Source organism: Zalophus californianus, chromosome 11, assembly GCF_009762305.2.
Source record: "Zalophus californianus isolate mZalCal1 chromosome 11, mZalCal1.pri.v2, whole genome shotgun sequence".
NCBI lineage: Eukaryota > Metazoa > Chordata > Mammalia > Carnivora > Otariidae > Zalophus > Zalophus californianus.
The window spans coordinates 91,432,140-91,446,804 of NC_045605.1; the positions used below are offsets into that span (position 1 = coordinate 91,432,140).

The following is a 14,665-nucleotide window of genomic DNA, read 5'->3' on the forward strand; positions in this document are numbered from 1 at the left end:
ATTATATATTTGCCCTTTTTAGTATTACCATAATTAAAATTAACATAACTTAGATTTTGCTCAAGGGAGAATCCATTATGATTTCTGAGAACCTATAAATCCCATGTAACTTCTGGGTCTAAAATTGTATGCTTTTCCCCACTCTAGGAATATGTCTGGGATTTTAGTGTTTATAATTGTCTCCCATATTTTTTATTGTGGCAAAATATTTGTAACATAAAATTTGCCATTGTAGCCCATTTTAAGTATACAATTCAGTGGCATTAAATAAATTCATAATGTCATATAATCATCACCACTATCCATCTTCATAACTCTTTCATTTTGTAAAACTGAAACTCTATACCCATTAAACAATAACTCCCTGTCTCTCCTTCCCTTAAGCCCTTGGTAACCACCATTCTACATTCTGTCTATAATTTTGACTCCTCTAAGGTACATCATATAAGTGGAATCATACATGTTTCTTTGTGTATGGTTTATTTCACTAGCATAATGTCATCAAGGTCCATCTATGTTGTAGCATATTGAAGTATTTCTTTCCTCTTTAAGGCTGAATAATATCCCATTTAATTTTGCTTATCTATTCATCTATCAGTGACACTTAGATTGCTTCCATGTTTTAGCTGTTGTAAGTAATGTTTTCATGAACACAGGTATACAAATATCTCAAGACTCTTCTTTCAATTCTTTTGAGTATATCTTCAGAAGTGAAATTGCTAAATCAAATGATAATTCTATTTTTAATTTTTTGAGGAATTACCATAATGTTTTCCACAGTGCTGCACCATTTTCTGTTTCCAACAATAGTGCACAAGGGTTCCGATTTCTACACATCTTTGTCAATACTTGTTATTTTCTGTTTGTTTTTTGTTTTGTTTTATAGTATTCATCCTGATTGGTATGAGGTGGTATATTATTGTAGCTTTAATTTGCATTTCCCTAAAGGTTAGTGATGTTGAGCATCTTTCGTGTGCTGATTGGCCATTTATATATCTTCTTTGAAGAAGTGTTTATACAATTTCGTGACTCATTTTTGAATTGGATTTTTGTTTTTCATTAAGTTGTTGAGTTTTAGAAATAATCTATATATTTTGACAATTCCTTATTTTTTTGACAATTCCTTATTAAAGATATAATTTTCAAAGATTTTCTCCTATTCTGTGGGTTGCTTTTTTACTCATTGTTATTTACTTTTGATGCATTTTTTTTTTCAGGAAGTCCAATTTGTCTATTTTTTTTCTTTTGTTACCTGTGACTTTGGCATCATATCCAAGAAATCATTGACAAATCCAATGTCATAAAGATTTGCAATATGTTTTCTTCTAAGAATTTTATATAGTTTAGGTTTTACATCTAGGTCTTTGATCCATTTTGAGTTATTTTTGTATATGGTGTTAGGAAAGGATATAATTTCATTCTTTTGCATATGGACATCCAGTATTCTTGGCAATTTATTTGATCAAAAACTGTCCTTTCTTCAATGAATGGTCTAGGCACCCTTGTCAAAAATCAGCTGACTATATATACAATGGTTTTTCTGAGCTCTCTATTCTCCTCCATTGGTCTATATCTCTTTCTTTATGCCAGTACCACAATGTTTTCAATACTGCAGTTTTGTGTGAAGCTTTAAAATCAGGAAATGTGAGTCCTCCAGCTTTGTTCTCTTTCAAGATTACCTTGGCTATTTGGAGTCCATTAAGATCCATATGTATTTTAGGTTGTGTCTTTTTTTTTTTTTAATCTCTGCAAAATATGTCATTGGGATTTTGGTAAGGATTAAATTGAATCTGCATTTGGCTTTGAGTAGTACTGGCATTTTCTTAAAAGATTTTATTTATTTATTTGACAGAGAGAGACAGTGAGAGAGGAAACACAAGCAGGGGGAGTGGGAGAAGGAGAAGCAGGCTCCTGGCTGAGCAGGGAGCCCGATGCAGGGCTCAATCCCAGGACCCTGGGATCATGACCTGAGCCAAAGGCAGATGCTTAACCAACTGAGCCACCCAGGCACCCCTAATATTGGCATTTTAATAATATTAAGTCTTCCCCATGAACATGTAACATATTTCCATTTATTTTTATCTTCAAATTCTTTCAGCAATGTTTTGAAGTTTTGTTGTGCAAATCTTTTATCTTCCTGATTAAATTAACCCCTAAGTATTTTACTGTTTTTGATGCTATCATGATGGAATTGCTTTTATTATTTCTTTTTCAGATTGTTCATTTTTCATGTATAGAAATGCAGCTTATTTTTCCATGTCAACTTCATATACTGCTATTTCATTGAATTCATTTAGTGGACTCTAGGTTTTTCTACATATATCACCTGCAAACAGAGATAATTTCATTTTTTTCTTTTTCTTGTCTAATTACTCTGACTAAAACTTCCAATACTATGCTGAATAAAAGTGGTGAAAGCAGGCATACTTGTATTATTACTGATCTTAAGAGTACAGCTTTTAAACTTATAGGAACAGATACTACACTTGATCTTAGCCAAAAGGCTGAGTAAAGCTTTTAGTCTTTTACCAATGAGTATGGATACTCATTGTGAGTTTTTCATATATGGCTTTTAGGTTGAGGAAGTTTTCTTCTATTCCTGGTTTGTTGAATGTGTTTATCATAAAAGGGTGTTGAATTTTGTCAAATGCTTTTCTGCATGAACTGAAATGATCATGTGGGTTTTTTTCCTTCATTCTGTAAATGTGGTATATTACACTGATTGATTTTCATATGTTGAGCCACACTTACATTCCAGGAATAAATTCTACTTGGTAATGGTGTATAGTCTCTTGATATGCTCAAATCAGTTTGCTAATATTTTGTTGAGGATTTATGCATTAATGTTCATAAGGGGTATTAGCCTGCCGCTTTCTTTTTTTATAGTATTCTTTGATTTGGTATCAGGTTAATGCTGGCCTCATAGAATGAGTTAGGGAGTATTACTTCCTCTCCAAATTTTTGGAAAATTTGAGTAGGATTAGTATTAATTCTTTTGTAGATATTTGGTAGAACTCACCAGGAGAGTCATCAGATTCAAGGCCTTTCTTTGTCAAGAGTTTTTTTTTTTTTTTTGAGGGACACCATGCAAGAGTGGGGGAGGGGCAAAGGGAGAGGGAGAGACAGAATCTCAAGCAGGCTCCATGCTCAGAGGGTGATGGGGGGGGTTTGATCTCACAACGCTGAGATCATGACCTGACCTGAAATCAAGAGTCAGACACTTAACTGACTGAGCCAACGAGATGCCCCGTCAAGAGATTTTTAATTACTTATTCAATCTCTTTACTAGTTATAGGTTTAATCAGATTATTTCATCATGATTTAGTCTTGATAATTTTGTGTTTCTAGGAATGGGTCCATTTCATTTAGGTTATCAAATAATATGGGAGTACAATTGTTCATAGTGCTTTTTTTATACTACTTTCTTTTTTATTTTTTTATTGTTATGTTAATCACCATATATTACATCATTAGTTTTTGATGTAGTGTTCCATGATTCATTGTTTGTTCATAATATACTACTTTCTTATAATCTTTTTTATTTCTGTAGAATCAGTATTAATGTTCCCACTTTTATTTCTGATTTTAATACTTTTAATCTCTCTTTGTTTCTTATTATATCTACCTAAGTTTTGTCAACTGATTTTTTTTTATGGAAACAACTTTTGATTTCATTAATTTTTCTCTATTGTTTTTCCCTATTGTTTTATTTGTGTTCTAATCTTTATTATTTCCTTTCTTCTGCTAGCTTTGGCTAGTTTGTTCTTCCTTTTGTAGTTTCTTTAGTTGTAAAGTTAGGTTGCTGATTTGAGATCTTTCTTATCTAAGATTTTATTTATTTATTTGAGAGAGACAGAGAGAGAGACAGAGCACCAGCAGGAGGGGCAGTGGGAGAGGGGAAACAGACTCCCTGCTGAGCAGGGAGCCCAACATGGGGCTCAATTCCAGGACTTCAGGATTATGACCTGAGGAGAAGACAGACACTCAACAGATGAGCCACCCAGGCACTCCCTTGGCTAACATTTTTTTTTTTTTTTTTTAGCACTTCGAATGTATTAGGCTACTGTCTTCCGGCCTTCAGTGTTTCTGATAAGAAATCTGCTGATAATCTTGTTGAGGAGCATTTCTATATTGGCTGCTTTCAAGATTCTCTGTTTTTGGTAGTCAAAACTTTGATTAAAATGTATCTTAGATCTCTTTGATTTCAACTTACTTGAAGGTTGTTGAACTTCTTGAATGTTTACATTTAGCTTTTTCTCAAATTTGGAAAGTTTTCAGCCATTATGTCTTCAAATGTTCCTTCTACCTCTTTTCCTCTCTCTTCTCCCATTGGGACTCCCACAATGCATATGTTGGTCTCTTTGATGTTGTCCTACACATCCCTTAGGTTCTGTTTACTTTTCTTCAATATTTTTCTTTTTGTTCTTAGACTTGATAATTACCATTGTCCTGTTATCAAGTTTGCTGAAATACTTCTGCTTGCTCAAATCTGCTTTGAAATCTCTCTAGGGTATTTTTTATTTTGGTTAGTGTACTTTCCAACTCCAGAATTTCCAGAGTTTCTATCTACTTTTAGAGCTTCCATTTTGCTCATCCATCATGTTCTTGAGTTTCTTCGCATCTTTAGTTCTTTGAGCATCTTTAAGATAACTGTTTAAAAATTTTTGTCTGGTATATCTGACAGCAGGTCTATTTCAAAGAGTTTCTGTTGATTTTTTTTTATTCTCCTTTGAATAGGTCATATTTTCCTGTTTCTTTTTATGCCTTGTGTTTTTTTTTTTTTTGGTTCAGTACTGGACATTTGAATCTAGTAACATGTTAACTCTGGAAATCATATTCTTTCTTTTCCCCATTTTCTTGTTGTTGTTGTTGTTGTTGATTTCATTTGTTGTTTTTGTGTTTTTAATTCTGTGAGCTATCTTGGTGTCACGGATCAGCCTGATGTGTAAATCCAAGGTCATCCCATCTTTTATGAGTCTGTGCCTTTCCCTTGGTATACTTAGTCACTTTCTAATTTCTCCCAAATACAGTTGCTTTTGAATGTCCCAGTCTTTAATGTCTGGCTTCCAAAAGTGGAAAAAGAGAAAGAAGAAGTCGGGGAAAGGTTCTGACCTTTTACATCTTCTGGCAATCTCTTCAGCCAGAGAGGAAGGGACGAATAACAAAGGGGGGAGGTATAACAACAATGGTCACTTGCCTCTTTGTACTTCAGAGATCAGCAGTAATCAACAACCACAGCACAGATCCTCTATGACTCGAGAAGAGGGTCTTTTTTTGCTCACCCTTGTTTCTGCAAACTGTGTGCAGGTCACTCCAGGAACACAGGCACAACTGCCTGCCAAAAGGCTGCTGGTGGAGGATAAATGGTTGCTAGTCTGCTGGGATGAAATTGACCAAAATTAAGTGCAATTTACATCCAAGTCTTCCCCTGGAAGTTGCAAGCCTTTTATAAAGTGAAGAATTCCAAAGTAGTTGTATCAGACAGATTCTGCGAGTGCACTTGTTGTTGAGGTGGGGAGACAAATTCCTGGTGCTTTCTATTCCACCATCTTGCAGTATCTATAGTCTTTAGCCCCATTTGGCCATTGAAAGCATTTTGTCTAGTCCACATGATGTTGAATAATTTTAAATAATTCTAGAGAGGAAATTTACCTCTCTCTCTCAATTCTATTCTTATTCATCTTATATATCTCTATTCTTATTATTCTCTTATTACTCTTATACATCTCTTAACTCTACAACAGTGACCAATAAAATCACTTAAGGGTTTTATATAAAACCACCCAGGCGGGTGGCTCAGTTGGTTAAGTGACTGCCTTCAGCTCAGGTCATGATCCCAGGATCCTGGGATCCTGCATCCAATTCCTTGCTCAGCGGGGAGACTGCTTCTCCCTCTGCCTTTGCCTGCCACTCCCCCTGCTTGTCCACTCTCTCTCTCTCTCTGTCAAATAAATAAATAAAGTTTTTTAAAACATAAGTTAAATAAACAAAACCACTTAAGTTTGAAACTATGATAGAATATTGATATTTGGTTAATAAAATCAGGCCCAGTGTTCTTGAGTGATATAGCAGATCTACTGATAGATCCTTACTGTCCACTTCTTCCTTTCCAATACCCCTTGTTAGTTATCAATAGTATCTGCCATCAAAATCCTTTTTGGCATACAGGTAAAAACACTGATAGTCTATTGAGAGACCACTTTAAAGGTGATATTCAACTTTGGATAACCTTGAAGCTGTATCCAAATATTACCTGTAATATAATTAAAAATATCTTTTGAGTGTGCTTTTTGAGGTGATTTGTACACATTTTCAAGGGTGTCATTTTACATTTAAATCTTCGGTTTTTTACTTTATGTGATTATGTACATTAGTATCCATTATTTCATTACTACAAATATGATCTTGAATGAGTTAATAGAGCAATAACCTTGTGTTACTGTCCACAATATGACCATGAGATAAAGCGAGTTTCATGATTACCACTTTATAGATGAGACTATTTCTTTAATCCTAAACACATTTAACAATTTTGTCATTGTGGCCTCAGTCTTTTCTTTCTTTTGATCCTTAGAGCTTTGTAGTAGCACATAGTATGCATTTGAGAAAAAACTTGTTGAAATAAATTAAATCCTAGTACAAAAATAATTTATCTGAAAGAGTGATGCATCTCTGAATCCAAATTAATTTATTTTTACCACTGATGAATTATGAATCCTGTACAATGAAGAACAGGCTAAAACAAATTTGACAAAGATTGTTCTTTGAGCAATAAAAATGTATATTTCTGAGAATATATATCCTGCCTCAGCAATAATAATGTGTTTGTTGAGAATATATTACGTATCTTACAAGGTACTATAAAGCTTCCTCATATATAACACAATTGTTGTAAGACAGGTGCTACTCTTACCCACATTTTACAGATGAGAAAATTAAGACTGAGAAGTCAAATAACTTGTTTTACATCATGCTACCTGTAGATGGCAAAACAAGGGCTCTAATTCGGAGTAGTTAGTCTCCTTGTACTGTCCCCCAATGCTTTTACATTGTATTTATCTCATTGTTGATATGATAAGCTTTTCCCTGAACAGTTTCAATGACTATAAAGAACACAATAGAGGATTTTATGATTATTTTCTATTTTCTCACTTGTGCAATCTGCCATTTTCCTAGGTAATGCTTTTTTGAAATTGAGAGGCACTGTGGCTAACTATTGCAGTTCCTGCATTAAAGAGATAAAGGATGATTTAGATAAGTAGCTAACAATTTGCATTTATCTTAAGGAAAATTATAGCAATGATCTTCATGCAGTTTCTATCACCTCATTGCTCAGAGACCCCTTGCTCACATAGAGCCTTTGCTGAAAAAAGAGTCACAGACTATGAGTCACAGAAAAAGCAAACACAAAACCATAAGAATCTCTCCCTTTTGTTGCCATTACTTCATTTCTCATATAAATGATTTAATCTCTTCTTACTATAGCTAAGTGATTCACAAAAGCTTATGAGATTTACATGACCAATAAAATTATTTCCACTATTATATACAGGTGACAAAAATGTTCTCTAACTGAAATGATCAAAGAGGGAATAATGTTTTTATGTTGCCAAAAGATGAAGCTATTTTCTTCAGCTAAACTACACATTCATTTATGTCAACTGAGGAAAGGAAGAAAAATCTCCTGATCTTTACCAAATTACTATGAAATTAAGCTTTAGACATTTTTTTGATTGACACATTAATATGAAAGCAGAATAAGTTCTGAACTTGATAATAAGAACTTGAGACTAGAGTAGCAAGAACTTGAGAACAGAATTTGAAGACATTTAATACTGAAGAATAGATTGGGAAATAAAAATATCAGTCAGATTATGCTCATACAAAGAAATGAGAAATTAAATTTCTCAGCTGGACAATAAAATAAAGAAAAGCACAAGGGCTTAAAATCCTGCTGTCAGTGCCTGAAGTTTACTGACAGAGAATATTATATAAATACATGGGTATCCAGATATCCATGAAGAGAATTCAAAGAAATGTCATTGACCTTTCATTTTAATTTAAATGTATTAAAAATATTACAGTAATAATGGGACATAGACTGTTGGAGCTGATCATCTACGTTAAGAGAAAAAAGAAAACTTATGTTACAGATAAGGTAATTAAAACTCAAAGGGAGAGCTAAAGTAACTTTTGCAAAGTTATAGCATGAATTCATTACAGAATTAGTAGTGAGCCAGTTCAACTTCTAATTTTTGTGAAAAAAGTATCTCAAGAGAGACATTCTAATAATACATGAACTTAAGTTCTGGACGAAACCTTTCAGTCATTCTTATCATCTATTGTCACAAATTCATTGCCTTTTGTCACAATTCTCACATACGTAGAAGAGATTCAAATTCTATAAATTACTCATCGTTGAGGAAAAGCCTGCACTTTGGGGAAGTGTATTGGACACACCGTAAAACATTAAGCAAGCTACATTTCAGTAGAGTCTCGCCTAGTAAGCCTCAAAGTGTAGTCCCTGGAAAAGCAGCATCAGCATCACTTGAGAACTAGTTAGAAATATAGATTATTAAATTTTAATCTAGACTTTGTGAATCAGGTACTCTGGGGATGGGCCCCAGCATTTTGTACTATAAAAAGCCCTCCAACTTGTTTTGATGCAGCAAGGTTTGAAAACACCTGGTGATTGGGAGGATAAACACCATACTGAAGAAAAAAGATATGGATTGCAATTTTAGTCCTAGCATCCAGTAGATGTGCTGCTATGGGTAATTAACTTTTCTAAGATTAACTTTCTTCATTTCTAAAATACATCATGTGAAGTTAGAATGAGATAAATTATAGAGAAAATTATAGGAAAAACTGTCAAGCTCTAAACCCAGTTGGTCTCAATTCTGGGTAAGATTTTAACCTCCAGAGAACATTTTGTAATGTCTAGATATGTTCTTGATGGTCACAACAGCGGAAGAGGTTGCTACTGCCATCTGCTGGGTAGAAGTCAACGATGTTACCAAACATCCTACAATGAGCAGGACAGCCCCCCACAATAAAGGCTCATCTGGTCCAAATGTGCTAGGGTTCAAAAATCTTGTACTGAACCAAAATAATATATAAAAAATGATACTTTTGTTATCTAATTTTCCATCACTCCACATCCATCCCCATAAAGAGAAAGATCTCTTTCTTTTTCTCCAATTTGTAAATCATTAAATGGATACTAACAACACCAACATATATTTTAAAAAACATATCACACAAATAAAAGATGCAGGTAAAAGTTTTGGGGGTTTTTTTTTGTTTTTGATCTCTAGAAGTTGTTGGCAGAAGATAAAAAAATGTTTCTTCTGGGGTACCTAGATGGCTCAGTCAGTTAAGCATCTGCCTTTTGCTCAGGCCTTGATCTCAGGGTCCTGGAATTGAGCCCCACATGGAGCCCCACATCGCAGGGGGGGGGGTCCCTGCTCAGCAGGGAGCCTGCTTCTCTCCCTCTCCCTCTGCTACCCACCCCCTCCCCGCTTGTGCTCTCTCACTCTCTGTCAAATAAATAAATAAAATATTTTTTTTAAAATGTTTCTTCTATCATATGTTTAAAATGTACATTTTCCTCATGTGGAAAGAGATTAATTTGAAGAATTTGCTTCAGTTCAGTTCACTGAACAATTTTGCCCCTCTACCTTGCTTATGATAACTTCTGGCCTTAGCAATGATAACCGAAGTAGGAGGTAATCCTCTTACCACTTCTCCTATATCTTCATATCATTAGCTATTTTGCCACAAGTTCAAACATTATTCAAAGCACCATGTACAAGAGACACACAAAGCAAATTAAAGTAGCAAAGGTGAGAAATATTTTACCAGGTTCTTTGAAGGTTAGATGAGAAGAGTAACTTAGTTTTCTAACCCCATTCTTTTCAACTCACTCTTGGATGATAAACCCCATACGGTGACTACAGTGGAAATGGGTCATCTGAGGATGTTTCACCACCATCCTACTAGCAACTCTCATTTAAGACTGGAAAAGCAATAAAAGTATATTGTATCTGATAAGGGATAGTGGGTGACAAATGATGTTCAGGTGATATAGAAAAGGAATTATATGCTTAAACTTCTTTCTATATTTGTTATAGGGATTTCCCCTGCAGTTGTAGTACATCATATCCATACCAATGGCTAAGAGTTTATTCTCAAGAGCTACCTGCTGATTTAGATTTCATACTCCCCAATAGCTTAGAGAATAACAAGTGATATTCAAGTTTTAGATGTTTACAGCATATGAAGAGTGGATCATTCTCCTGTTTTCAGAGATTTTAAGTGTTAAAAGATAATAGATGCATATCTCCACAAAAATAAAACTAGAGATAAGCTCCATTTTTCATTTATCTTTCATCATCTAAGAAGTCCTTCCTTTCAACATGTGACCCCCTACATTCCAGGTGTTCTGGGAAATCTAAAGATATTATAGTGTTGGATGAAAGTAATGGGGTCATTTTTAGAACATTCATTATTATTATTATTCATTACAATGACTAGGGTATAGGACTGGCACTTCACAAGTAGAAATGAGGGATGTTCACCTATGATGAGAGGTTCTATCCCACACACAAAAAGAATTATCCTGCAGTGGTTATCCTAGATTAACTGGGTGGGCCCAGTCTAATCACACAGTGGAGAACTATTCCTGGATGCAGTCATAGGAAGATGTGACTATGGAAAAATGGTCAGAAAAAAATGTAATGTTGTTGGCTTTAAAGATGAAAGAGGATTAGCCACAAGCAAATGAACATGAGCAACCTCTAGAAACTGTAAAAGGAAAGAAAGAGATTCTCCCCTACAGCATCTAGAAAGGAAAGGAGACCTACTGGCACCTTGATTTTAGCCAGGTGAGACCTATGCCACACTCAAAATGCACAATGATAAAATAAATCTGTGGTGGTTTAAGCCTCTGAGTTTGTGGAAATTTGTTATAGCAGCAATATAAAATAAATATACTGCCCTAAATACCCTATTGTCCTAAAGCTTTGTATAGGAGAGAAAACTAAGAACCAGATAAGTTAAATATATTTGATGTCAAATCAAAGCTGTTGATCCTGGCTTTCTATTCAAGTGTTTTTCCACTGTCACGTTATTACTCAAACATGCTGCTATGTGTATGTGCATTTTTTCATTTAACTTTCATATAAAATTCTTGAAGATTTTTTTAATCATTTCTAGACCCTAATGTTCCATTCCATGCGCACAAAAGGTATAAACTTGAATTGTATAAACATCACAGTTTACAAAGACATGTTCCTCACTTTTTCATTTGTTTTCTGTCGAAATCTTGGAAGCAGGGAGACCAATAAAAAGTCTTAGAATCAGAAAAGTTATAATTTGCTAAAGAACACAGAGTTCCAATACCAAAATTCCTTTTTCCCTAATACATTTTAAAAGTATCAATCAGATGTGTTGGAGGTTGACACGGTAGACACCATTTATTCCAACTCAGAGATTTCTTGTGGTGATAAGGCTCTGAATACTAATAATTGTTCTTATTTAGTGTTTACTATGAGGTAAGTATGAAGAACTATGAGGAATCTAAGATTTTTTTTCTGCTGGAAAGCTAACAAATTAGCTACCATAGTTATGTAGATGCTGGCAGAAGTCTTAGGGTCATCAACAAAGTACTTTGTTACCCACAAAACAGCATTAGTCAGAGAATTAACATATTATTGTGCCCAATTCCCAAGTCCACATTCCCACAGGATGATACACAGAAGGCCAGGGGAGAGCAGCACATTGTGTGTATTGGACTACAGTAAAGGAATTCTGAATTTAGAGCACCTGAATCTTTTATAATGGGCAGTAAGCATGCCTTCCCTTTGCCCTAGAAGAAAACATTACCTCTATCTTCCAAGGTGGTTATTATACAGACAGTCTTAAAAAGATGTCAGGAACAAAAGGCAGCAATAATCTTGCTTGCAAATGTGAAGAATTATAAAAGACCCATAAAGAATTGTTTTCTAACTGCGGGCAGTAGAGATTCATCTGTATAGAGGAGTACAATTTGGACTTATGCTTGACTGAAGTTCAAATTGTTTGGTCATGTCTGACAAATTGGCAGGGAGGGACTGCCTTATCCAGTTCACCGGAGGGAGTGAGGGACCTCTAGCTTGAAAAAAATCATATATCTTTATTTTAAAATGGTATATGAATCTGAGCACAGTAAGGTATCACTCAGAACTGCCACTGGCCTACCTCCCAGGGACTCCTAAACTGGCAACAAGACCTCTGGATTTAAATATTACTCTTTGGGGCACCTGGGTGGCTCAGTCAGTTAAGCATCAGACTCTTGATTTTGGGTCAGGTCACTATCTCAGGGTCATGGGATCAAGCCCTGCATTGGGCTCCATGTTGTGTGTGGAGCCTGCTTGAGATTCTCTCTCTCTCTCCCTCTCCCTCTTCCCCTCCCCCATGCTCTCTCTGTCTTTCTCTCTCTCTCTAAAATAAATAATAAATCTTTAAAAAAATAAAACAAAAAATAAACATTAGTCTTCAAGGCAGTGGTGCTTTCACTTCCTTCTAGTAACGTGGTCCATGGAAATGCAAAGGGGCCTTCTTACTGCAACTTTGCCATAGCCATGCCTTAGCTTTGACATTCAAGAACTCCAGAGGTCAACAGCAGTAGCCAGAAGAATAGGTAGGCAGTTCCAATATGTGTCAGAGAGGAGTGGCACTACTCCTCCAAAATGAAAAATGTACATATTCCCACCAGTCTTGTCAACAATATCCATCTGAGGAACTAGGGTCTTCAAACATGACAACTCACTAACAGTAATGAGGGAGGCCAGATGAGACACCAAGGCCTAAGAGACAGAGTGGAAATTACTTCAAGTGGCACTTACTTAGAAAAAGTGAAGCTGATCAAAAGAGAAAGAAATGGTTGGTGACCAAAGACAGAAAAGAGAGATTGAATTCTGTAATAGTTAAAATGGTAATAGACAGTAGTATTTAGCAAGTGCTTATGTTCTTAGTATTGTGTCTAATCCTTATAATAATTTGTTAATATAGGTTATAATAATCTATGTTTACAAATATTTAGAGTAAATAACTCGTTACTAGTTAATTTCTCTGGCACTATATTGAATACCTTGGAAAAATCTGTCTTATTTTACCATCCACTCAACAACCAATACCTTGGAAATTATGGCCCTTACTCTCTACTGAAATTCTTTGGTAAAGGTCAATGATCAAGTTCATCTCCCAAGCCAAAGCCCTTTTCCTAATACTCAGTCTATCTTCTCTATTTTTTTAATATTCTGAAAGCAGAATATTTTTATTTTCTTCTATGCCTATTTATGTAGTACTCATAGCCCCAGCAAGGGCTTGAAACTTATTGTGGTCATAAAATATTTGCTCAACTAGATGGACGCACACAGTGAGAGTAGAAACAATAGAGAATGGAAATGTTGGCTTGGACATGAACAGACATTTTTCCAAAGAAGACATCCAAATGGCCAACAGACTTTTCTCCAGTAGTTGATAGTAGTAGAGAGCCCTAGCTTCTTTAAACTTATCTTTACATCTGTTTCTTTCTCAAAGTTCCCAGATGACTGCATATTTATGTTCTTTACAACTTTGTATACCTCCAATTGCCCATAAATTGTAGGAACTCCTGGGTCTGACACTACCTTCCTGTGCTTTTCTGATGTGCCTCCCTTTGATTATCTCTGTTTCAAATAGAATTTCTAATGCAATGCCTTTTACATCTAATTCTTTAGGCCCAACATTTTCTTCTAGAGCCCTAGAGAAACATTTTTAATCTATATCTGGATCTTTCCTCACCAATAACAGGATGATATCTCAGTGTCAACATACCAAATAATGAGTGTATCACTTTTTCTATTTCCTAAACCTTTAAGTTAACATCTCTCTTCTTTTTTTTCTTTTTATTTTCTTATTGTTGATTAATGATATCATTAAAGAGAACGTTGATCTTCCTCTCTTAAAATTCCATCAGTATTGGTCATTCTAAGTGATCTTTAAAGATGTATTTGACCACCAGTATTAAAGGTAACAGCTTTCCAAGAGAAAATTAAAAAAAAAAAAATAGTAAAAGAAGATGGAGACTTGATGTGGGAACAGTAAATAACCTAGTTAAGCTGAAACTGGGTGTCACCGTGTAGACCAGCTGAAAGGTAAAGCCCATGCAATGAGCTGAGGAACATATTACAGTGGCTCTGAATGGCCCGCTAAACAATTACACTTTATTCTGTATTCAGAGGGGGCTCCTCACACTTGCATGTGTTTTGCTTGTAACTCATCTCACAGTATGTACCACATTTTGTGTATATTTTTTAGTGTTTTGGTTTATCTTCTCTATTTTTTTAATATTCTGAAAGCAGAATATTTTTATTTTCTTCTATGCCCATTTATGTAGTACTCATAGCCCCAGCAAGGGCTTGAAACTTATTGTGGTCATAAAATATTTGCTCAACTGGATGGACCTACACAGTGAGAGTAGAAACAATAGAGAATGGAAATGTTGGCTTGGACATGAACAGACATTTTTCCAAAGAAGACATCCAAATGGCCAACAGACACATGAAAAAGTGCTCAACATCACTCAGTATCAGGGAAATCCAAATCAAAACCTCAATGAGATACCAACTCACACCAATCA

General features: G+C 35.0%; 1 pseudogene; it reads right to left on the reverse strand.

The window, feature by feature from the left end:
• Window positions 1-2,406: 2,406 nt before the first annotated feature.
• LOC113915646 lies at window positions 2,407-2,518 on the reverse strand (annotated as a pseudogene).
• Between the last annotated feature and the right edge of the window lie 12,147 nt (window positions 2,519-14,665).